The sequence below is a fragment of the Oxyura jamaicensis genome, chromosome 1 (genome assembly GCF_011077185.1).
Source record: "Oxyura jamaicensis isolate SHBP4307 breed ruddy duck chromosome 1, BPBGC_Ojam_1.0, whole genome shotgun sequence".
Classification (NCBI taxonomy): Eukaryota; Metazoa; Chordata; class Aves; order Anseriformes; family Anatidae; genus Oxyura; species Oxyura jamaicensis.
The window spans coordinates 45,492,059-45,516,911 of record NC_048893.1 but is presented as its reverse complement, the minus strand read 5'-3'; the positions used below and the strand labels follow the sequence as shown (position 1 = coordinate 45,516,911).

Below are 24,853 nucleotides of genomic sequence, written 5' to 3'. Positions count from 1 at the left end.
CCATCTCCCTTGCCCAGCCTTTCTCCACTGTCTTTTCATCTGACATTCCCCACTGACCCACAACAACACATTTCATATGCCTCCAACCACAAAAATTTTCTGCAGGTTTTTATAGTCTTTCTTTGCCCCCAGAATTCACAAATGCATCAATTTTCAGGAAGCAGTGGCCTGAAATGCTGGGACTATTGCTTTCTTGGAATGATAAAATCTTCCTTTGCTCTTTCAAGCTTCTGCTTTCTGTTTCATCGGTAAGCTTGTCAACTTTAAAAATATTCGGATATTTGAAAAAAAAAAAAGAAAAAGAAAAACAAACACCCACAACAAACACCACACAAAACCCAGACTTGTTGAATGCTGTTCCATTATGCTGCTGTTTAATTATGGCTGGTGTTCTGCAGCAGACCAATGTGGTCTGGATACTAGTTAGCCTTAGCATCTCATGGATATAAATAACAGGGAAAAAAATGTTAAATTACAAGAAAGCAGAGATAATTCTTGCTTAGTAGGATATTAAAGCATTACTGTCATTATTATTTGTTCTTATTTCTCCAGAGGACCCTGGTCTTGATTATGATTCCGTTGTGCTAAGTGCCTCTATCAATCACAGGGAGATCATGTCCTTGCCTGAAGATGTGCATATAAAGATACCCCATACAGCAGCATGCCCTGAAGGAGCTTGGTGGTAATTTCATAGGTGCTAAATATATTAATGTGAGTTCAGGTAGACTGGTGTGTTTCTGAAGTCTGAGGTATTTTAAGATAAAAACTTTTATTAATTAGCTAACTTATTTGTTTATTCCAGGGAGATTCTCCTAGTCTATCACAGTAACTATGATACAGAAACAAAAGACTTGCCTGTCTTTCAGATCTGCAAGCTGCTGAACTCTGAATGGAAGAATAATGTGAGATATATGAGTATCAATCTATACAATAATTTTAATTGTTGAAGAATTTTTATAAACATTAAGAACATAATCCTCAACAAAATCTATGTGGATATTGCTCTTTTATATGCTGAGAAGGCACGTATAGGAATTCCTTGTTAGAGACTTTCACCAAAGGAATGGAAAATTGAGGATGAATCCTTTCCACTAGTGCAATTTACTTTTTCCTTAGCACTGAGGAATCATCCCTTAATTTGAAAGTCATAGTATTTTGAAGAACAAGCTTTTAATATTCAGAATGGATGCAGATGCCCTCTGAACAGCTAATAATTTTGAAATACTATTGGCCATAGATACCAATAAATTATATTCTCTCACTTTCCTTTCTTCTAAATAATGAATGTCACACTAAGCTGCAAATATGCTTTAGTCTTTAGTTCAAGCAAAAGAGTAAGGATTGATTTTCAGCATACTTATACATTTCTTTTTATTTTTTTTATTTTTTTATTTTTATTTATTTTTTTTTTTTCCAGGTTCACCATCTGGTTTGTTTGCAAATATGGCAGTGGGCATTGAGAATATTTGTTAAAAAAACTGCCAGTTCTTTTTATGAGCAAGACAACTGAAGAAGGAATTGGAAGAATCTGAGCCATGAAGGAACCTGCACTAGGAGAAGGAGACAGGAGTTCCTGGCAACATTCTTTTCCTACCATCAATAAGCCATTGTTTTGGCTGTAAGTTTGAGTGAAGATTAACTGTCTAATGAATTTTAGATATGAGGTCACAGTTTGACACTGAGTACAGGGCATATGAATCCGTTCCATTTCACAGGGCATACCCACTGTCTCCAGGCAGAGCTGCAGGACTTCTCATGTATAAATAAATAATCTGGTGTAAGACAGATTACGTTCCTCAGATATCAATCACTGGTAAATATCATGTTCTACTCACGATGTTGGAATACTAAATGGAAACCCATGATGATTTCAAATTGCTGTGATATTTACAGTCCCATGGCTCTCAGGGTAGAGACTTACTGGATGTCTTTGCTTCTGAAAATGGGCTGAAAGCTGCAGTGGGATACTCATTCCTAGCTTGCCTCTTAGACTTTCAAATCAACCTTAATCTTATTTCCTTCAACCCTACATCTGAAATACTGGAAATTGCTACCCATTGGGTTCACCGAGGAAACAAAACCCCATCCAAACCTTTCCTGATTCTCTGTCTGGCAAATGTTTTGGACCACCCTGTGCTGGGTTTTTATATGAATACAGGGTCTGAATGCAGTGGGAGAGAAAGGAAGAAATGTGGTAAAGCAAGCTTGAAGCGTTGATGTCCCTTGTACTAGCTGTGCAATTGTTTATTTCCTCTTCCTTCTACCTAGCCATCAGCTCTTTTTCTGACAGTAGTCACACATCACCCATTTCAAGTTGCAAATAGCACATCCTTCCATGTGTTGACATCTAGAGACAGAGTTGGTTCAATCCTGGTGTATCGCCATCTTTCTGGTACAGTGACTGCAACTTTTTCTAATTATTATTATTATTATTTTTTTTTCAGTCAGTTCATAGTCTCCTCTCACTAGCTTCTCTTCTTCACTGGCTGAAATAAAGGTGAGATATTGTTTATGAAACTCATGAATTCTGTGTTGGAGACTGTCAGTTTTTTTAAAGAAGCCACAGTTGGATGCTTTGAGTCTGGACTCTGTTATTTTTCAATATGAATGTAGCTGCTGTTTCATTCCTTCTGAATTTTGGCTTAATGAAAAATAATTCCAGACATGTTTCGATCTATTTTTCTTATTCTTAGAGGGGAAAACAGTCTACACAGATTCTTTTCTCATTTAGTATATTAGATTATCACAAGCAAGTTAGCTTGTGATCTTTTAATTTAATTTAATTTTATTATTTTTATTTTTATTTTTATTTTTTGTGATAACTATAAGGATAAGAAGAAATTCAAAAGTTGCTAAATATTCTGGTTTTAATCATTGTTGGTAGTAGGAAGTATATTGTGCTAGATGGATAGTTTTTGCCCTTTTCAGTCTTAACATACCTGCTCTGATTTTGGGGTTGGATTATTTTATTATCATCATTTCATAAAAGGAAGATTTAAATAAAAGAATAGCCCAGCCATGGACAGAGCAAAAAACACATTGGTCAAAAATGCCATCAAAGAGCAGCACTCTGTTAACCTGTTTTTGTCCAGTTACCCTAGAAGTAGGTCTAAGGGAATAGTCTAGCGAAGTCAGCCAAGCTGGTAGGAGAATCATTGCAAATTGCTATATCCAGCGTTAGCTTTAATGAGCTTTTCTATGGAACAAAAGAATTCAGGCCGATCAAAGTTCAGGTGTGTGTCTAGAGATTATTATTTTCAACTGGAGTACACACAGAAATTGATTTTTAAGTCCTTTATTAATTCTATTTTGAACTGCAACCACAAAAAAAATAATTTTAGGGTGGGTCTTCATGACAAGAGTTTGTGTCTTCAACAGTAACGTCTTCCTTCATACAGCATCATGTTTAGCACCTCATTGATTTCATGCCAATGGGCCTCCTGAATTTTCTGAAGAGATGGTTTCAGTGTGAGGGAAAGCTTACTGTTTTGTTATTAGTTCGTATTACAGGGTAAAACATTTACATATAAGTAATTTGGCTTACCTAAAAATGTACAGTATTTTCAAATGTAGAAGTCTGAAGCTATTTCTATGAAATGGTCATATAGGAGAAAGCCAGTTATGAATTGAGAAAGAGAAGCAGAGACTTTTCAGAGGTATATCCAGCCAATTTTGATTCTGTTAAATTATGTCAGGTATTTTCAAGCATTTTTTTTTTTTTTTTTTCAGTGGATTCATATTTCAGACAGTATTTCTGACAATCTATTTTGTGATTCATTGACCACAAGGTGTAAAATTCTAGTCCATATTGAAACAGTAATGACAAATTTGTAGTGATGAATGAATAAATTTATTTTAAATAAATCTTTGATGTTTAATTTATGCTTTTAATTTTATTTTTGGTTCATTACTTTTGCTATTTTTCAGTCTAGGAAAAAGTGATCAAAAGAGACAGAGGGATTAAGGAGGAACATTGCTTTAGACTTGTCCATATAAGAAAAAACAAGAAGAAATGCATTGGCCAAGGAAGGGTAAGGGTGCTCATAATGTATATTTATTTTCCTTTATTAGAAACTTTTTATTATATGACCCTGATTTTATTTTTTTAGCGATGAATAAAAGATCACGGTGATACTTTTTCTGTACCAACATTACAACCTTTGGAAATCTATTTAAAATGGGTAACCCATGATTCATAATTGGATAGTATGCCTGCTAATACTATTTTCATAAGAAAAGATGTTTCATTTAGCTGAATTTATTTATTGACTAAATATCTTGAATTTCAACAGAGTGGTACTGTTGCTAAATTATAACCTCATATACTAAAAGTGATAATAACCCTTATCATTATTTAAGTCTGTTGTACTATGCAATTATAAGGAGGAGGAGGAAACTGAAGAGGAGATGAGACACTGAGCAAATGTTTCAGTTTTAGCATTTTTTGTTCTTTATTATTACTTAACGCGCTTTACAGCAAACCATATTTCCTTACAAGTGGGCTTTGAATCAAAAGAGTTAGTCATGTTTGTCTAATTCTAAAGAAATGCACATGTTTTATATTACTCATGGAAAGTTTTCATGATCTCAGTCTTTAAAATTAACACGCCGCTTAGAATAACAAAATCTTGGTGGTTAGCAAGTTATCATATGAACTAACTGGCAGAAAGATGATCTGATCTTCCTAAGATATACTTTTCCATAGATTTGAATTACAATTTACTATTGAAATAGCCAGAAATATTTTCTAAAAAGTATGTACTGATGGACATAAACACTATGGCTTGACATAGCTTGCAGTGATCTGTCAAGAAAATAAATACGGACAATTCTCCCCCATAGTGTTTTCTTCAGTGAACTCATACACATTCTGATGAATGTCCCTACTCTAGAAATTAAGCTGGAATAACAACATTTGGTTCTGATTGTGAGGCCATTAGTTTTTTATGGCTTCATATATGCCAAAAATGTAATAGCTTTTGGAGGAGCTTTCATCTAGTTCCAGTCTGAAGCTACCAAGTACGAGTGTGAAAAGACATTACTTAGTATGAAAAAATGGGAATGCAAACAGATGGAAAGCAGTGATTCAGCAGTTTTAAACAATGATGGGCATGCAGGTATGGTTCAGGAACTGGACTAAAGTTGGCTTATTTGTTCTAGACCATCTGGCTTATCTTCAGCTGTTACCATAGGCAGTCTCAAAATTTAACTTTTGTTATGACATACCCTTGTATGTCATATTGTCAAGGAATCTTGCTTCAAGAGCTACTTCATAAAAAGACTCTAATAACCTTTCAGGTTAGAGCTGGAAAGTGTTTGCAGTGCTCAGGAGGGATAGATTGGGAAATCTATTCCACAATATTTTGTTTGGTTGCAGTACTCTTATGGTGTGTTTGTTGTAGTTGCTTTCTTATTTATTTATTTATTTTAAAAACAGGTTATACACAGAGATGCTTTGCTATTTAAAAATATATTTTACTTTATGTTCTCAGAGCTCCATAAACCAAACTTAAACTGGACAGATTTTATTTTTCTTTCTTTGTCTCACAAGAGGCATCCTATTCTTGTCCTAAACTCTCAGAAAATGTAAGAGTTGGAACATTTGAATAAACTGTAACAAACAAACAAAATCTTCTTATGCATGCCTACATCAAATCTTTCAAGAAGTCATTAAATACTCTCGAGAAATTTTGTAAAATATAACCTTTTGCTGATCAAGTGATACATAAGGTGTATACTAAGTCTTAAGGAATGAAATCTATGCATTCTACACATATGAACTTGCCACTTCCTTGAATAGGAGTTTAAAGTCTTTGGGGGACAATATTTTTTATTTTTTATTTTTTAAAGAGGGGGCTGAGGGAGTAGGGAAATTTTGTTAGGTAACTGTCGTTGTATACCTGCTTCAGATATTGTAGCCTGGATTTTTGAAGTCTTTATATCATTGTATTCATCTATATATTATACCTAAATAAAATATGGTACACATTATTATTTTTTTTTTCCTTCAAATTGGTGTAAAATGTAAGAATGTTTTCTGTGCTGTAATAACTGAGAAAGTTATTATCTTTTATATGGACTACAATTAAATAGAGAGGACACAGTGTGATTACAGTATGTCAAGAGGGCAAAGAAGGGAGTTGCCTACCTGAGGCCACTGAATAGCTTCAGAGAGCTGGCCAGTATTATGTTATATCTAAGGGCAATGTAGAAAAGTAATTGATCCTTGAACTGACAATAAAATGCTTGCTTCTGAAACTGGTGAGTGATAATTTAAAAGCATCCTGTTGGTGTGGAATAGGACTGATTTTGCTTTCCCTTATTCACTTGGTTCTGTGGCTTGTATGCACTTGTTTATTACATTTCCCTGTGAACATTTTATATTGTAAACTATTAAAATTCCTGGATTTTTGTATGTATCAGAACGATGCATGTTTAATTTCATAGGAGAATTCATTGCTGAGGGGTATGGGGTTTTTATTTTTATTTTTGCCAGGAACACATGATAGTTCTCTATTTTGTTGTTGAATTTAAGCTTCCTTTTGCAGTGTTTTCAAAAATGTGATTGTTTCTACAAATGCTGAACTGCTACATTATAGTACAAACATACAGTACATATAGTACAAAAAACAATCATTTAGGTTGGAAAAGACCTCTAAGATAATCTGTTCCAACCTATAACCTAGCACTGACAAGTCTGCCATTAAACCATGTCCCTAAGCTCTACATCTACACATTTTTTGCAGACCTCCAGGGATAGTGACTCAACTGCTTCTCTGGGGAGCCTTCACAATACTTCACAACCCTTTCAGTGATTAATTTTTTTCCTAATATCCAACCTAAACCTCCCCTGGTGCAACTTCAGGCCATTTCCTCTCTCTTATCACTTGGTGCTTGGGAGAAGAGATGTCCTTTGGTCAAGAAAGAATGTTTCAACTGGCATATATATTTATTTGTGTGTGTGTGTGTGTGTGTGTAGCTATCCATCTATAGACACGTACATATTAAAATGTACATCTTTATTTACATTATATACAACATAATATATATTATATAAATATTAATATGATATGTAATACTTATTTCATGAATAAGTAATAGCACATATATGCTGAAACTTGAACAGTTACTTCAGAATGCCCGGGTAAGTTTTTGTCTTTAAAATTCTAGTTGAAAAGCTAGCATCTTACTATTTTGTTAATTGTTGCAATTTCACTAATGCTATTTTTCATTAAAAGGAAAAAAAAAAAAAAAAGGGGAAATGAAAGTAACTCAACACAAAACCTGCTCTTTGGAGTGTTTTGTCAGGCTTACTGTTGAATTTCGGCAGGTATTGCTTTTCAGAGGTCGGTTTGTATTCTGAGGTGTGCTTACTGTGCTTACTACAGTAAGCTACCGAAAACATGAGGTACTTGTAATATATGTTTTTTGATCATGAGATCACTCTCCCACTCTCAGATTTGGTGGAATTTGGCCAACGAGTTGAAAATCACTGTACATAGAAAAAGCACAATCTCATTAAGCATAATTTCTTCAGAAATCAGGCCAAAGCAGTGTTAAAAGATGACAAAAATCAGAATGCTTATATGAGGAAATGTAGAAATATGTTGAGAATTTAAATCAGTTTTTTCACAGAGAACTAAGACTTCTCCCTGGGATAAGAGTGGGGACTGATTACTGACTGATCTCTTATATACTTCCTTAGTCTTCATCTTTTATTTTAATACCTGTGAGTTTGCAGTATAGGCAATGACAGAAAGGAGTTGGAAGGAAGGGAGTTTGGACAAATTTATCTCTGTTTGGACAATTTATCTCTGTCATATAGAAAGTCACATTTGGGAATGAGAAAAGGTAGGGAAGAGCTTCTAATGTTTTAGCATGCATTAGAATATTAATAGTCAATTATCGCAATTAAATACTAAATTCTGGCTTCTAAGTATTGTGCCAGTTTTTGAAAACAAAGCATTCCTTGTTGTCTCCTTGAGAGAGATAAAGAAAATTGTCAACTAAAACTGGGAAATGCTAAAATACATCTTTTATTTATCATGCCATGTCCATCTATTTGTCTTCTCTCTCATTGAAAATGTAGGTTGGTTTGATATTTAAAATTGTTAATTTTCTCCTCTCTCCCTTTACTTGAATGTCCTTTATTTTCATGTGCAGTCAAAGAAGCATGAGTATAAGCTTCCATGCTGTGCATATAAATAACTCCTCTAGCAACTAGCAAGAATTAAAACATGGCATTATCTGTGATAGCTGCATTAGCTGGAATGGTTTACCCAGGATACATTAACTAATAAACTTGTATCTATTTAAGAAGGAGTCTAATTAGGATGCTTTTGTTATATAAACCAAACCACATTGTTTAATATAATAAAACCTATATAAAATAATGAATAGAACATCTTCTATTTCATTATTTCCTCAAATGAGATGACTTAAAGGTAATTTCTACATTTTAAGCATTTAGTTTCATAGCACTCCCTAGCAATTCACTGCGTGTAATGCCTCAGATGTTTGCCATTATTAAGAAACATTTAATGTAAGATTAGATCAGTCATAAATATTTTATAGGGAGAAATATTTCAGGTGCTTTCCAATGCCTTTATGCCTTTCATTTTGTGCATCTACATACAAATAAAAAGGTTGCTACATTAGCATATTTTACTCCTACCACATCCTTCTGTTTTGGGTGAGTCAGTCTCAAAACACTCTGAAATCTCTTTCAGTTTTGTTTCCAAAGTCAGATGGGTAAATCTTGGTCCCTGCCACTGTCATCTAAGCCGCTGTCCCTTGGATGACAGCAGCCTTTGTGGTAAAGTTATGGCAGTTCCAAGGTGTCTGCCAATACCCTCCATCATTCATTATACAGATTGTGCCTGGCACTGGGAGGGATCCTGCAGCCTCCTTGCTGATAATGAGCAGCAACCTGGAGACCACTGCACTGCCTCCAGATATACATGCCTTGTTGGTTCCTTCTGTAATTAAAAACTGAAATGCTTTGATGTCTAAATGATGATCTGTGACTTTTAGGGGCTAGAGGTGGTTTTACTCAGTACCTTGAATCAACTTTTGAAACGTATCGCTGTTTATGGATTTGGTTCTACCTTCATAGGGAAGACAAAATTTGTACCATAGTAGTGCCATCTGAGTAAGGCAGTTCAGTCTGTCCAAATCAAGCCAATGAAGGAAAAGCAGACAAAAAAAAAAAAAAAAAAAAATTCTTATGGTGTGTTACAGCAGGAATGCTACAAAAAGAAATATTGTACTTTTGGGCACACAGTTAAACAAAAAAGGGAAGTTTCTGAGAAAATGAACCAAGTTCTACAGTAGATTTTTCCCTCCATCTTTTTTGCCTTTTGTAATGAAGGAATTGTGTACCACCTGCTGCTGTCCCATTAGGCCCACATCCCTCCTGACTACTACCCTACTTTTTATGTCCAGAACAACAGTACCCAAAGTTTCCCTCTCAGAGGCTCATGACACACATCTGGGTTGTGATTCACCTGTGGCAGTTGAATATCCAGTGGGTTTGTGACCCCATTTCTAAATGCATCCTGTCTTACAGCACATGGACCCTAACTGAGGAGCTGCTGATGTGAAACATGCACAAGAGTCAGATGTGAGCAGCAGCAGCCTGGTGTGGAGCTTCCTCGAGCATGGCCACAGCCTTGTAAAGAAACATCACAGCCTTGGAAATTATGCTTGGTACAATTAGTCTGCTCTGTGCTTTAGGGTTGTTCTTCACTGTGGAAGTTTAATAAGGTTGAAGGAGGCATAGTGTCTGCACTGCAGACTGCCTATTCCATTTATTCTCTTGCTTTCTGAGGAGAAAACAATGCTGTGTGTATATTCTGTTATGATAATATGCAAATTTCTTTCAATGACTGAAAATGAAGTAATGTTAATTGCTAACAAGCACCATTTAAAACTGTTTAACTAAATGGAATTAACAATATATATTTTATTTTTATGAGAGTTGTTTTCTAGTTCAGATCTATCCTCTGTTTTCTGCAAATCTGTGTGCATCTATAAAATCTGTCAAGTCTGGTTTTGTTGACAGGCAATATTGTTCTTCATTTGGAAGTTTGATTTGCTTCCTATGAGTTTTCTTGATATATAGTCCAAGTGCAGTTATAACTTAAGCTTGAAAAATCCCACCCTCCAAGTGGATGTAAGTGAAGATACTATAAATCATGAAAATATTCCTATATATACTGTTTTTTCTAGCTTTTCACTAGCATTTTGGTGAAAAAAGTAAGAAAGAAGCTTCAAATTAGATGGGTTCATTAAAATCTTCCTTGCAATGTGCCATTTTTTAATGTCTGCAAAATTCAGGTATAGAAATGTTAATGTCTTTGAATGTTTAATTACCTCTGCGATAACCTTAAAAAGCTGTGATCCTTATGCTACCACATGGAGGCCAGGGCAGTAGCATTCCTCGTAACGATTAACAAAACTGTTAAGAAAGATAAGTGACTAAAATAAGGAGAATATTTTGTAGAACATGTGTGGTTCTTATGCTTTTTAAGTAGTTTCAGCTGTATACTTTGCAACAAACAGCTTTTTTTTTTTTTTTTTTTTTTTTTTTAAGATTTGGATTCTAATGCAAGCATCAGTCTACATTCAGTGCATAGAAGTCTATTATTAATTTGTATGAATATGAATAGTGCCTTCACATATTTCGTTCTGCTTTTTTTTTTTTTTTTTTTTTGGCACACAGGAACTGGCAAGAAAGAGGAAACAGAATAGCAATATCCTTCCTTGCTGTTTAATGAAATACCATTACAAAGTCAATGGTATGGCAAAATTTATATCCTTTCAACACATAAAAAAGAAATACAAAATTGTTTAGAATACCACCATTTTACTATTTACATCCCTTTTAAACTACTTGATAAACACAATATTTTATACATAAGAAGACTATTTCTCCTCTTCATACATCCCACAGAAATAATAAAAGCAAGTAGTTCCTTCAGCACTTGTACTAATGAAATCTCTTCTGCTGATTTGATCTTGGGCTTAATTTTACTTTGGAGCCTTAGAAAGATGCAAACTCTGATTGAAACAGTGATAGGTTTTTTGTCTGAGCTGTTTCCCATGTTGGCTTCTCTGGTTTTATGTTCACGCTATAGCATGTCTCTCTCTAAGTTTGTTTATTGGAGGGCTCTCCCTTTCACCAGAAATCTCTTTTGACAATACCTGTGGGAACACTGTGTTTAACCCGTTGACCTCTAAGTTAATTTTCACCAAAACTAACAATTTAGGAAGTGATTAATGAGAGCAGCAAGCAGGATGACAGAGCAGATAGTATTGACTGCATAAATCTGTCCAGCTAGCAAACTGGGTTAAAATACTTTTTTTTTTTTTTTTTTTTTTTTAATAAATAAAAAAGTAACTTTTAATGTTACCTTATCATGTGGTATAGGAAGTGGGAATTACAGTAAGTTATAGTTCTAAGGCAATCATATACCATTATAATAAGGGTGATATAAAGAATTTTAGGTAGTCTGGCTTTCACTGCTCCCTATGACTAAATCATTGTACAGACCTAGGTTGCCTGTGCTGTAGTCATTCACAGATGATTTCTTGTATTGAATCAGCAAAATTCTGGTGGTACTTAGAAATGGACGTTATAGCTTGTTCTCAAATCACTCCTCTTTTAGAGATGCACTAGAAGCTGGAACTAAAGCAAGTGTGGAAGTCTCCTCCCCTTCTCCTTCAAGTTCTTTGGAAAGAATACAAGATTTGACACTCCTTTTATGAAGGTATGATGTGGTAGGTATTTTTGTGTGGTTGCAAGCCCCCTCTTCATTATTTACAGGAACTGGGGGAAGTTGTGGGTTTATATGATGTTTGAGCGAACGCTGGGGGTTAGCAGTCTTGCCTGTGGTGATGGTTGTCTGCATCACGGAAGAGTAACAAATAAAATTGGGAGAGCTCATAACTTTTGTATTAGTTTACCTAATAAAAGTAATTTTTTTTGATGCTAAAGTCAGGAAATGAAAAAGTGAAGAAAAGTGAAGGTTCTCATGGAAACACTTGCTAAGCTACTTCACACAAACAGCTTTTTTTTTTTTGCCTTTTTTTTTTTTTTTTCTTGTATGATGGTAACACTTATATTACCACTTCTTTTGCTCTGCTTGAAAGAAATTGACTTTTTTGTAAGATACATTGTCTTCTGTATGCTGTCTATAGTTAAATACTACTAATAACAATGATTAAAGGATGGGATGCATAGCTTGGCTAAGTTCAATTAGTAGAAGTAGGTTTTCATTTCCTGAGTCTTGACTGTTGATCATATTGATGCAACCTTAATTTTAACTGTCTATAAGCTTTGAAATGTAAATATAAAACAGCTCATCCAAAAATGTCATCAACTGTGATTGAAATGCACTGGACTTTGTATCCCACCAATGCAAAGCACAAAAAGCAAGGAAATCAGCAGCTAAGCCATTTATTACCCTGTGCTTCACTCAGGTCTGCACCTCAGCCGTTATTCCTCCCTTCCACCACACACAGCTGACCTATGCTTAGCCCCGGGTGTAACAGTCTTTATCATCCACAATTATTATTCAAGAACATACTTGATAGAAATTATAGAGCTGAAGTTTCTAAATTAAAACTGTCACATACTTTGAGTATGCTCTGCATATTTCTGCTCATCCTGGTTAGAGCTAGCTAGACAGCAGAGTCTTGTAGCAGGGTTTTTAAAAGCACTTCCCTGTCTTTTTCTGCACTTTTGAGGACTGAAGAGGTATCCTCAGCATTGAGTGTGCTGCCCTCTGCTGCTCCATCTCCTTCTTGTATTCACTGCTCACAATGAATGTCCCTCACTCGGGTCAGGGACTTGGCAAAACCTGGGCTGGTGGTAGTGAGGTCACACCAGGGCAGGTGGGTGAGGATCAGCAAGGCGCAGGCATACACATAGCCTAGGTCAGGCAAGGACCTTGGGCTGGAACTTAAACATAGCTCCCAAGCTGATTGGCAGAGACAGGTTTTTTACAGCTCTTTTTCACAGCTCTTTTTCCAGCAGCAGATCCATGGTTGCCCAGTAGCACCATTGCCAAGGCTAGCCTTGAGCACAGGCAGTTAAATCCTGGGAGAGGCGGGGAAAAAGGCTGCAGGGTGCCACTGAGGTCTCTTACGTAGTCTGTCTCTATAGAATTAGATTTTATAGATAGAGTTAATGGCTCCCTCTGCCTTCCCTGCTGTGAAATGGTATGAGAGTGGGAACAGGATAAATGGAATTGGCACAAGTGGGAAATTCTCCCCAGTAGTATTTGGCACTATCTAGGCACCTCTGAAAAAAGTACAATGAAAAATCCTATCATCAGCAAAGCAAGCTTGGATCTCAGCATTGCAGATCTGATGGCAATCCTGGTCTTAGTGACTAACACTGCCAAAGGAAAGGGAAGAGCTGTTGTCTTATGTAGGATACTTGCAACTAGGGGCAAAGGCAGAAGCTGAAAAAAGACAAATCAGCTTCTGAGAATGCCTTAAGATTCAGAAGTCTTGTAATAGAATATAATAATAACTCTAAAACTTCTGTTTGGATCTCAGAAGAAAACCTCCCATCCAGTATTTGACACTTTTGCTATTACCCGAAATAGTACATTTACTCTTCCTGTCTTAATTTTCATGAATTGGAATAAACAGCCTAACTAGTTTGCCTTTCATTCATCATCTGTTTTCTGTAGGAGTCGGGAAGCTATGTTGTTTAACATGATGAGTGAATAATTGAGAGACCTTGCTTCCTTCCCTCATCAGTGTGAATGCCAACAGTAGCTGATCAATGAGGAGAGCTACACCTGTTGATTTTTAAGTAATGAAAGAAGGGAGGGAGAAGTTTTTTTTTTCCTTGTTTCCATTGGAAAAAAATAGATTTTGATGTGACATTACTAATATTCTTCATGGAAGAAGATGGATTTCAACAAAATAATTCCACAATATTTTTTTTTTCAATTCAGAAGATTAAAGATTGGCTAATTGAAGGTCAAACAGTTCCAAACTTTGCCCTCAGGATTTCTTTTGGTCCTTCAGATTCATAAGATGGGATGGTTGCTTTTGGTGTTTTTCAATATTATTAATGTAGTTCATTGTATTTCCTAAAACTAAGTTGAAGATATTGAATTTCCTTTTTTAGAGAGGATACATTTCAGCAAAAAACAGACAAAATACTAGAAAAGAACTTGTGGCCTAGAGCTGGTATTTAGGTATCTTTCTGTCTGTGAGGAGGACCCCTGCAGTGTTATATTCAGAGACATTTATTCACTGTCATTTTATTCTTTGCTTAAAGCTCTAAATATCAGTTGTCAAAACTTTCTCCTTTCAGATGTAGCAATGGAAAACTTTAAAGCCAAGAAATAACCTTTGACTTGAATTTAAATGCACATCTTCAGAGATTATAAACTCAAATTGTTCTCCCTTTTACCCAACAGATTCTACAGTTAATACAATATAATTTGGAAATTCACAGTCAACCTTGCCCAATCTCTCTTACACACATTTGTGCACAAATGCGCGCACACACACACACTCATGTATGGGGGGGGAGGGGAAAGGGGAAGAGGAAGAGGGGGAAGAAGTGCAGGGGGGGAAGAGGGAGGGAGGAGAAGGAGAAGGAAATCCCAGTACTCAGACAGAAAGTTAGTTTCTTGGGTTGACATTGCCTTGCATTAATCCTTCTTTTTCACCATACATCAGCTGGCACATCTTTGGCAACTGGTGCTTATTTCCATCTTTCTCTCACATCAAGTTGCTCATAGCTGTTTTGGTTTTGTGGTAAACACTTCAGCTACAACTTTTTTTCCTTTGATTTGGGGCTGGTGTGCTTTAAAATTCTTGAAGTGTGTTTCCATTTGAGAAGAGAAAGTCTCAGTGAAAGCACAGAGAAGACGTCTCAAATAGACTCTGCGTGACTATTTTATTAGTTGTGAATGCTCTCTGAGAAGCTGTAACACTAGGGCTGTATGTGTTCATATATTTATATTTCAGTATTTTGTGGATATATGTGTGTAGTACTGTTTATGGCTTACACACACGATCATTATCTTTGTGGGGATCTTCTTAGTTCATCAGATGCAATTTTCCCCCACACAGGAGACTTATATGAAACCATCGTCATTCATAAAGTTCATTAAAAGTTAAGGGACACAGAGGCCAATGTCCTTATAAGCATTTAAGAGCAAGGTATGTGGTTTCATACCTTGTGTTCACATCTGGAAAAGGACTCTGTACCAGTGGCTGGTGTCATGTTATTATATTTCAGGTTATATACTTCACAAGTGATGTGCTGCTGTTCCTCAGAAAGCTAATATTCTGGAAGGAGCCTTGCTCAGCCTTCCAGCTGCAGTGGTACAGCACTCATGCAATACTTCCAAGGACTGGAAGATGTGTTAAAATGCTTGTAGGAATAGCATAAATTTCGTTTGCTGATAGCAATTTAACAGTTCTTCTTACACATGCTGGAAAGGTGCAGGGTAGAAGAGTGATTCAGCCTATCATGGACTATGCAACTGTGATGTAGTATTTTAACAATCTAGAGAACTCATCGTGGCCAAGGCTCACTCTGCACCATAATGTGCACCATTGTTTTATCCAGTACACACATTAAAAGGGAACAGAAACAAAATCACAAACACTCAAGGTCGCTCTGTCCAATTAATGACAGGCAATACGATTGCTTTTTTATATGTAAACAGAAAGGGAGTGGGCAAACTCTTTCATACTATGCCAGCTAGCAGTCTGGCTATGATTTAAGGCATTTGAAATTAAGTCTGTCTCTTCAGCTGTACATTTTTACTAGGTCTGCAGAACAGACTGGCAGACAGTATGAGCAGATGCTTCTAGTTGGATCAGTGATAGAAGATGAAGGGTAAGGTTCTTTGTGCTGGCTTTTCAGTCTGAAATCATCCTTTGAATATTTTGCAGGACAACAGCAGCAGCAAGCTTTAGGTGTTTTCCAGATGAGGTATTGGACCACGTGAGTCTACTGGTGGATCACCCCAGGGAATCTGTAAAGGCAGCTTCTGTTTAAAGATCTCTGCTTACTGTGTATATGAAGAACAATTATGACTCCGTATGAATTTAATCTTTTTCCTTCTTTCCATCTTCCATCTTCTCTTGGCCCCTTAAAAAAAAAAGTTTAGAAAATTCTTGCCATTTTTTTTTTTTTTTTTTCACCCAGACAATACAACACCTGTTCCTTTTTGGATTTACAGTATGTAAAATCAACACCTTATTAAATAAGTAAACCAAAGTAAAGGAGATTGCACTTATATTTTTTCTTCAGTACAAGAAGAAATAATAACTTACTTTTGCCACCTGCTGCCTTATATGTGTGGGTGTTCCTGTCCCGTTCTAGTAGCTGTTCATCAATAGCTAAACTCATTAAAGGCTGAGATCCCTATTCCAATCCCACAAGCAGAACCTGACTCAAATGATCTTTTCCTCAAGATTATGGAAAACATACCTTTCAGTATCTTTCCACCAGATGTTCTGAACCTGGCATCTTACTTCAATATATACCAATAAACAGACTTTCAAGAGCTATGATATAACCAAAAACATGTCTGGAATGAGGGCTGAGTGTTGTTGATTGAAAATATTAGAGGTGTGATTTATTATTCTAGATGTGTGTAGTCAATAACTTAATTTTTTGTTTTAAAGCAACAGTCTATGGACTCTAAAAACTGATTGTGCCTACTTAAAAATTAAAATAAATTGCATTTGAACAAGAAGTTAAAGAAAAACAAAAGAAGAGTTTAAAAATGCCCTTCCTGATGGTTATCTCTGCATGCATGATTTTCCTTTTTTTTTTTTTTTTTTTTTTTTCCCTCTCTGTTTAGAAGCTTTGTTACCTGGATCTTTAGTTCTTCCCATTTCTTTCATATCTTAGCTGCTCTTTCAACAAGAGTTTATGGCCTAAAAGCTAATTGTCTTTTTATTTATTTATTTATTTATTTATTTATTATGGAAGTTGAAGGCCATGTAGTTTGCCTTGAGTGCTTAATTGAAGGAGGACCCTGCTTGCTTTTTTGTTCCTGTCTAGCTTGCCAAGAGTATGGTGCTCTGCATTGGCAGGACAACAGCTTTTGTGGTGATTTCATTTTAATTGGCATCCTGGAGCAAGGGGGGAGTCAATAAGGAGATTATAGTACTTTTTCCCTGGTTTAGGAATGGCTGCAATGGCACAAACTAAATTTAGTATATGTGGAACAATTTTCAGATTTGCTTTTACATTGGCAAAATATATGGGAAGTTTTTTTTTTTTTTTTTTTTTTTTTTTTTTTTAAGAGGGCTTTTAACATACCCTGTGTCTCTTTTCTCTTTTCCTTACAAAAAAGAAAAGTGTTTTTGTTCACTGGCCCCTCCCCATACTTATCTTTTCATCACTAATTAACATTTTTCTCATTAATTTATTTTAGTAGAGACGTATGTATGGTCACTGCAAGCTGGTTATATGCTGTCCTTATGAATCAGTCAGAATGACTTTAGACAATAAATACCTCCATTCAAATTCTAGTCTGTGTTTGCCCTTGTCTAATGTATTTGCCCAATTTGACATCTGAGTCAGTCACTGTTTTATAAAAGGAATATCTTTAAAATTGTTAAATACAGTAATTAGATTTCTAAGATGCAAAATGTATTTGAACTGCTTTTATAGTATTCATGCTAAAATGACACTCAGACACTCCAGTTGCACCATGAGATACTTTCTAATATGGTTGTAGCTCTGACTTTTCAGAACATGCAGATCTTATGAATGAGTTGTGAAGGTGGACTGTCATATATCAAAGCTTAATTATTACATAGATTTATCTTTCAACCATTCTCCTCTGATCATCTCATACCAAAACTCAAATATTTCCTGTTGTGATGTGGTTTATTTTGCCAAGAACAAACCCAATGATGCCAAAGGAAGCTGTGGTTGCACTTTAATGACAGAATACAAAACGGAATGTGATAATTAAGTTATGTTATGAATATTGGCTATAAATTATGTTGTCTCATGTAAGCACTTGGGGCTTCTGTTTTCTTTTTCTTCCTACTGCATCATTTTTTCACAATATTGGAAGCTTGGCCATGTGCAGAAATTTTCTTATCTAAGGATACCAGCTGTTTACTGGAGGTTGAAACTAGTTGTTCCTTTCTCAATCAATGTCTGTCACAAGGAGACAAAAATGTGCATATGACTTACATGATTTGTTTTCATAATGACAAATGTAGTTTAGTTAGGAAATTGATTATAAAAATAGAAGCCAGGCTTTGAAAAGCAATTTGAAGATACGGTATAGGTTATGTTATGATCATTTTAAGGCTAATGAGTATATTTCACTTAACGTAGTTAATCTTTTCAGTGTCTAGCAACAATGTTAATGTGGGAAGCTGGTGTTGAGGGTAGGATGCACGCTTTGCTGATATGCACCCAAATTATATGCTAACTATTTAATGTATTATTTCAATGGAATGAATACATAGAATGCAAATGTAATATAAAGCTGAGGAATTAATGTTCTTCAGAATACACAAGTATCAACATAGAAATGCAGTAATCTCATTTAGGCTTTCTTTGAATAACGCTGAGAGAAGATTTTGAATCATTAGTGGTTTAGAAGCACGTGCAATAGTTTGAAGAGTTAGGTTCTATCAGATCCAAACTACCCTTCAAGCACATTTCAACTTCCAACCTGGAAATACCATAAAGTCTAGATAAAAGGGAATCTAAGGGAATCTTCCTTGTTTTAAGGCAATGTTGTCCTAGCATGACCCAGACAGATACTGGACTCTGCATCATGCTATTCCTTCACACCTTCTAGAGCATCAGTTTTGCTTCCTTATTTTGTACTAGCTTTGATTGAAATTAGGGGGCATCCTCTGTGGAAGAACTCTCTACCTCCTGATATCAAGAAACCACTCATTTATTTTAGAAAGTCCATGGGTTTTCCCTGAGCAGGCCAGTTACTTCAGATTTCCTCAAGCAAGGTTTCAAGGTTTTGATTACTTTCTCAGTACACTTCTGTCATTTTTGATAGGCCTTCACCAAATGAGGAAACAGAGCAGGTGTCAAAATAAATAAATAAATAAGTTTATTGGAAAAGTAGGATTATCTTTGTTTTAAATTATGTTAATTTGCCTTTTAGCATAGCAGAATTTTAAACTTTCAAGTTCTCTAGTTCAGCATGGCCTTTAAACAAGATCATCTGTGGTTATTCTGCTCTCTTGACAACTGCAAGAGAGAGGTAAAAGAGACAGTGACAGCAGCCTTAAGGAGATGGCAAAGAAAATTTTAGAATGATGCTCACTTTCTGTGATTTGGTGTAGTCAAAATCAGTGCTTATGTTTCTGCTTTGGATTTTATTAGCCTCTGCAAAATTTTGCAATTTAATTTTTTACTCCCTTTGATGTATTTAATAAATGTAACAGCAGTTCAATGGAGAAGGCATAATTAATGAGTAATTGCATATCTTTAGAAGCAACAAGAGTAGATTACCAAAAGGTTCAGTTTTGTCAAGGAAAACAAAACCACAAACTGCTACTACTTTATTCTAAATCCTAAATGTATATGAGTAAACTAGAAGAAATTCCACCTTACATAGCTCAGAAGACCAATATAAAGTCTATAGATTCTTTGCAGGTCTTTCATTTCAAGAAGACCCCAACACTTCATTTGGTCATTGCACTTCTCAGGTTATGCAATCTAAAATGTCCAAGTATTGTTTTGAGATACTTAAATGCACACTGTGTAACTTGGATATGTAGGACCTGAGATACTTAGCGGTTTGTAGGTTGGTTGGTGTGTTTTCAATTCCTGTAGCCCTGTTTTGCCCAGCTGAGCATAAGACTACTTTGGGTCTTGGGGGAGTAATGTGTATGCCACAGAAGAGTGTGGAATTGGTTGTTATACTAAGTCATTGCTTTTATCAGAGCTCTGACAAAAATCTTCACTGAGGAGACAGGAGTGGCTGAAGTTGGTCAGAGATGATTGTTCATATTTTCTTACATGCCAGTTCTTGCAATTTGTTTAGAACCGATGCCTCCAAGACAGGCTTAATATTTTCATCTTTGCACGTAAGTGGATATCAGGTTATGTATAAAAGAACTTACACAGAGTTGTCATACTAACATTTAAATCTTTTCTTTCCAACACAGTGTCACTGTGGGTGTGTTACATAAATTGCTACAATGGCATGTATTTCAGATTCTTTAGCTCAGAGGCCATCTGTCATTGAAAGTGGCACATTCTCCTGCTCATCACTTCTGCAGCACTGTGTGCTCTGGACAGGGCACATCCAGGTGAAGTTAGCAACCAGAGCAGCACTTCATACAGCTCGGTTTGGAAAGGCTTAGCGATCAAGTCACTCCTTCAGACAGGAGCAAACACCACAAATAGATTTCGCTTTCTATCCAAGAGAACACCAAGTGCTTTCAGCTTTGCTTCAGAAAAGAACAAGCTAGCTCCCTGAGGGATATTTTTCTACTTAGTAGAATTCAGCGTCACCTCTACAGGCACCTCTGCAGTGCCTGACCCACGGGTAATCACAGAACTCTAATAAGAAAGTTGTCCTGAAGTCCTATGATAGATCTAGGCAGGATTCAGCATTTTCATAATTATCTATGCTTATCTGTGTCTGTCTCCCCATTTCCCTGACACCTTTGTATTTCCTTGAATTCTGAGAAAGTGGAAGCGAGCCAGGGCATGCTGCTGACCACTTCAACCATTATTTGCCTGGTATGTGTTTTGGCTTGAGAATATGTTCACATTTACATATTTGCCTAACTTTTCTTTGTTCTATATTTAATGCCAACTGTAAATTGCTGAAGGAAGAACTTGACAGTGTGAATGTGTGCTGACAATTTGCTCTAAGAATTCCAACTATGGGTCAGAGATTTTTCTTCCTAATCGGTGACAATGTATATAACCTCTCTGTCTACTCTAAATGTTCCTGTCTGTAAAATGATGTTTTACTTGCCTGCCTTACAGGCATGTTGAAGCTTAATTAGTGTAGGTAATAAATGCTAAGTTTTTTATTTTATTTATTATTTTTTAAATACCTATTGCATTCTAAAATGGTCAGGGTTGGATCTTAATTCACAGCTTTATGGGATATGGTTCACTATTGATTACCTTGGTTTTTCACAAAGCCTGTCCTGAATTTAATAAGGGATTTAACAAAAATAACTCTTGAAAACACTTATGATTCTTGTTAATAAAAAGCTAACTTGTACTTGCATTAAACTAGTGGAGCTCTGTTCATATTCTGAGTTTTCTTGAATGACATAGGCTTTGAAATGTAAACGTTGCACAGCTCTTCCCTTTCTGAAGAATATATGCTTATTATTGTATTAACATATGTTTTTCTTATGATATTTTCTTAACTGATTTTCTTCATGCTCCAGTATAAAGGAATAGCATAATTTAAAATCATACTCATTTGGGCTTCTTTCGATATATCATAAGTAAAACCAAATTATAGAATAAGACTGGATTCCATTTTACTGGGGTCAGAGGACAAAGAGGAAAATGTTTTTTGGGGGGTGTTTGATTTCAGTTTTATGCCTCCTCAGGTTTAATCAGATTCATATCAATAATGCATGGCTGTAGGTCTGAGATCCCTCTCTCACCAGTTCTTGGAAGACCAGTATTGTCCAGTACTGTCATTTGTTTTCTCTTGTTTTAGACCTGCTCTACAAAGACAGAAAGTTCCATCAGTAGAAATCAGTAGAATTAAAAGATGGAGCATAGAAACAAGAAAATGTGTGCTCCGTGGAGTTTAAGTGTTTAGATAATTTTGGGAGGAGCTTTCTTGACACCAGAAATTACAAGCGCCTTATCTATCTGTTGTAAAGTTAGCCATGTCTCCTGTGTGTTGAATGTGATTTTCCTTTTCCTCTAGATTCTGTTTCCTTATAGATGGCTATTTCATGCTATTTTGCTATGTGATGAAAATTAACCTTACGTTAATCAGTGATTTCCAGAGAATTCTTCTCATGGATTCTTCCAATCTAAAGCTTGTCTAAAGCTCCAAGATGAAAATTTGGCTGAAAGTGTCATTATTCTGCTATGTTTCTTTGGTTGAGTTAAAACATTGTCTCTGCGTGACACAGAATATTATTGGAGGTCACTTCAAGACTTTACAGTTCCCCCAGGAGCTAAGAATCATCGTAAATTTCATTTTAATCTGTACTTTCTTTGGTAGGAACATTGCTGACCTTACCTGTGCAGGTACATAGTAATGTGTAGAAAACAAAAATCCCAGACTGCTTCATCTTAAACCCTCAGACGTTATTCTCACCCATGAAAAAAGAAGAGGAATAAATAACATGGTTGGTATGAATCATATTGCTGGATGCCATTTTAGAAGATGCTCAGATGTTATTAAGGTTTTAATGTGTGTGTACTTGCCAGTATGCCAGAATCAGTAGTTCAATCCGTGCACTGTGGAAACTGCAGACAGTTGTATTCACAGCTGTGCTAGATGCATGTACAAAAAGGGATTTCTTTGGTGTTGAGCTGTTGATTTCCAAAGAGGAGAGGATGTCTTTCTGCACCGGTGTGGTTGTTAGGTGCTCCAGTAATGGAATTCAGGTTAGTTCTCTTCGATCAAAAATTTGCAGTGTCTGAGAACATTTGTTTTACAATGAATAGATAAAAAATGTATGATGATTTTCTGTATAGCACAGTTATGGGTCTCCATCTATTTGAAGGGAAAAAATGTGTGCAGATTTTCAAATTGAACTGGCATAGGCTGTAAGTTATGTCCTTGATTCAGAGCTGGCACTCTTCTAGACGCATCTGATGCTTTCGCTCATTAAGGAAGATTTCCAGCAAACATCAACAGTTTTATATCCACATATTTTAGCAAGTTGAGAAGTCGCTGAAAACAAAGCAGCAAAGAACTTTTGTATGCTTTAACACTGGCCCAAATAAAGTGCATGTTTAACCACCCTTTAAGAGCTCACAAAGACTAGTCTGATACTTCAGGCTGCTTTTTCTGTACTTCAGTAATTTATTTTCTTGTTAGGAAGCAAATGACTTAGATTCCACTTACTGCACAAGAGAAAGAGCATTGCATTTTTTTTTCTTTTTTCTTTTTTTCTTTTTTTTTTTTCTTTTTTTTTCAAATATACTTTTCAAGATCTCACTGGAGAGCTTTGGTTGTTCTATCTAAGGAAAAGACTGACAGTACTAGGTAGGGAATTCTTGGTGCTATGTAGGTCACTGGCTTTGATGCTACCTGATAGAAAATTGACTACCAAGTGGGTAGTCCATTTTCTTTTTGGGTAGCATTTTACCCAAGTGCTGGTGGGTAAATTAGGCAGTATTTCATTTAACACTGCAGTTTGGGGTTGATTGTACTGAGGCTGTAAATATTAAAATATTTTGTCTTGTAGTTCATGTCTTTTGGTAGGATGCAGACTTTTTGTCTTTGAATAAATGCACCCACAGTTTGAAGTTTAGAATTCCACATATTCCTCTTCTATGAGAGGATTCTAGGAAATCTGCTCCTTAGGAGCATTTTTTTTTTCCTCCAAAACTGAAAAAAAAAAAGAGGTACTAGATGAGTGAAAAAAAAAGGATGTTTTTCTCTTCTTAAGGAAATTATTGTCCTTCACTATGCGTCCAGGAATGATAGCAGAAGAGTGTTTTTCGTTTCTGTTGTGGGGTGGCTTGCTGGTTGATAATGGGGAACCAATCATTATGTAATCTGTTTCTTTGGTTATGTAGTCTGTCCTCTCCCCCTCCTCCCATCACTCTTCCAATTTGGAGGATTTGAAGAAGGTTCTCATCACTAAGGAACTGTTGAAGAAGGAGAATTCTCTTAATTTTATTTAATTTTATTGCCAAATATTTTAATGAATGTCCTTGATCTAAAACTATTTGCTTCTTCTGCCTAAGCTACAAGATAAATAACATTTTGTGGGTCTACATGCAGAGGGGGGAAGAATGTCATACTCTGAACTTGACCTATTTTTCTTATTCGATGAAGAAAATGAATGAATATTCTGGACACTCATCAGCCGCATGGCTGAAGAATTATTTATGCTAAAAGAGATTTTACTAAAAGTATATAGCAATAAATCCTTACTTCCTTTAGTTAGCTCAGCTGTATATAAAGTTTTCTCCAAGGAAAGAATGCAGATCCATGTGTAAAGGAGCATAAAGTTCTCTCTCTCTCTCTCTCTTTTTTTTTTTTTTTTTTTTTTAAAAAAAAACAAACTTAAACTGTTAGTTGACTCTTCACTTCAAATGCCTTGTTTAGTCCCTGATGCTTAAAAAATACTTGGTCTGTTTTTTCCTTCTATGAAAATAATTTCCTGAGGGTTCCCTGGCTTACAGAAAATCAGTGGATAAACTCAGAAATCTTATACAAGTCCCAGGAAATCAGTTGCCTTGTGAAAGTTGCAGAAACTGTTTCAATATCTGACTTATGTAAAGTCTGGAAAGAAGGTTCTGCAAGAACATAATTTAGTGTTTCGAAGTGCAATTAAACTGATTTCAATGTTTTTTATATTGTATAAGCCAGATTTCTCATCCTTGCTCTTCTGGGACAAAACCTTTTCATATTTTTTATTTATTTATTGAGGAGTTATTTTTAAACTACAGCAACTTTCCCTCCTTGAATAGAAATTCTCCTAGAATGGTTCAGCTTTGTGTTACATATAATGTTAAAAAACAAACAACAACAAAAAAGGATTGGAAAAATTGTCATCCTCTCAGAAATTTTAGACTCTAATTACTGTTTAGCATGTTTTTTTTTTTGTTTTTTTTTTTGTGAATGAAAAATCTTCACAAAGACTATATTAATTATTGTAAGCCAGATTCAATTGATTACTTGAATACATT

The 24,853-nt window shown here is 35.6% G+C and overlaps 1 long non-coding RNA gene across 1 annotated transcript in view; it reads left to right on the top strand.

Moving 5' to 3' along the window:
- The first annotated feature begins 11,676 nt into the window (after positions 1-11,676).
- Positions 11,677-24,853, top strand: part of LOC118160278 — a 117,994-nt gene continuing 104,817 nt past the window's right edge. Inside the window, exon 1 of the long non-coding RNA XR_004747397.1 lies at positions 11,677-11,771. This is a non-coding gene — a long non-coding RNA (uncharacterized LOC118160278). The remainder of the gene's footprint in view (positions 11,772-24,853) is intronic.